Source organism: Lutjanus erythropterus, chromosome 11 (assembly GCF_056507025.1).
Source record: "Lutjanus erythropterus isolate fLutEry1 chromosome 11, fLutEry1.hap2, whole genome shotgun sequence".
Taxonomy (NCBI): Eukaryota; Metazoa; Chordata; class Actinopteri; order Lutjaniformes; family Lutjanidae; genus Lutjanus; species Lutjanus erythropterus.
Window position 1 is genome coordinate 22,446,980 of NC_139327.1, and position 1,553 is coordinate 22,448,532.

At 41.8% G+C, this 1,553-nt stretch overlaps 1 non-coding gene across 1 annotated transcript; it reads right to left on the reverse strand.

Annotated features, from left to right (window-relative positions):
* Window positions 1–927: 927 nt before the first annotated feature.
* trnaw-cca (transfer RNA tryptophan (anticodon CCA)) lies at window positions 928–999 on the reverse strand. Its single transcript has one exon. It is a non-coding gene; the product is annotated as a tRNA-Trp (tRNA).
* Window positions 1,000–1,553: the final 554 nt, after the last annotated feature.

Consider the following 1,553-nt stretch of genomic DNA (forward strand, 5'->3'; position numbering starts at 1 on the left):
TCTAAAACATGCAGGGCAGGCCAGCCTGAGGACCAGAATTGAGAAACACTGAGTTAGGGACTCATTCCACCCAGGTGCATGACAGGAGGTCATTCCTGCTTGTTTCTATGAAACAATTACTTTAACTCTTCTCTCCAAGTGGAAGAAACTCTGGCCTTGCACTTATTTCATCCTGAAATGAAATTCTAATCAACTATATCAGTACTTTGAATGCACTAATTTCCAACTACAAATGTAAATATTTACCCGTAAAAACTTTCTTTTAAAACCCTTCCATCAAAGCCAACACCAGTATTTGTTTTTTATGCAGTTGGCAGCTGGTGGAAATTATTAGTGTGACATATAAAAAGCCCTGATTGGTTGAGCCAGTGGTTTTTTCCCACGTGCACTCTAGGAACTCTGCCTCCGTTTGGTTAGGTTGGTTATAGGAGCTATTTTGCATGGATATGAATACAGGTGTGCTTTTAGATTTTGGCTTGTCCTTTGGTGTGCCTTATTCGTGGTGTGTGTAAAGTATAGTTCCCCTGTTGAACAAAACAATTTTGGTGATTCTCGCAAACTGTTGGTTTTTGAGGTGCAAAAGTTTCTTCTTGAGATTGATTGGATTAGTAATGATGAATTGAGTAGGGCAGTGTTTCCCAACCCTGGTCCTCAAGGCACACTGCCCTGCATGTTTTGGATGTTTCCCTGATCCAACACACCTGATTCAAATGATCAGGTTGTTATCGGGTTTCTGCAGAGGCTTGATGATGAGCTGATCATTTGAATCAGGTGTGTTGGAGCAGGGAAACATCTAAAACATGCAGGGTGGATGTGCCTTGAGGACCAGGGTTAGGAATCAATGGAGTAGGATGATGTTTGCATTTCATTGTTTCTGTTTTGCGGTTTGATCATTAGAAGATCTCAGTGGTCATGAAATCAAAGATTTGACCCCGACGTGATTTGAACACGCAACCTTCTGATCTGGAGTCAGACGCGCTACCGTTGCGCCACGAGGTCTCTTAATGACGGCATCAGCACAAGCGTTCATGTGCGCGTGGCAATATCTATTTCTATCCGCCCTGATGCGTCTTTCAGGTTACGTCCATGGCATCTTTGTCTTCTCTACAGGCTTCTACGTTCACCAACCCTTTTTTTTGTCAAAACATGCAACACGTGTACACTTCAGATTGCATAATAAAGGTTTAATTTGTTATATATTTTCGCGTTTTTCTCACATTTGTCTTCTGATTTACCTTTTACGCGCGGCCTCTGATAGTGTGGGTCTTTTAATTGTTTTAGTTGAAAGAAAATGTGAGATCTACATTTTATGTACATGCATGGAATGAAAGTGTAGTTGTCCCTGTAGCTCCATTCAGTAAAATATTGGGATGGGTAGGTTTGTTTTGTCCCCACTTAGTCACTAGATGGTGCAATTCTACAGAGGACGGTTGGTTTCTGATTTTGTGTCCACAGTCTTTGATTCCTTTTTCTCAAACGTCTGGCTTTTACACCCAGTGCAGAGCCACGAAGGCTTTCCACAAAAACCAGTCGGTCCTGTAAAACATGTGAGT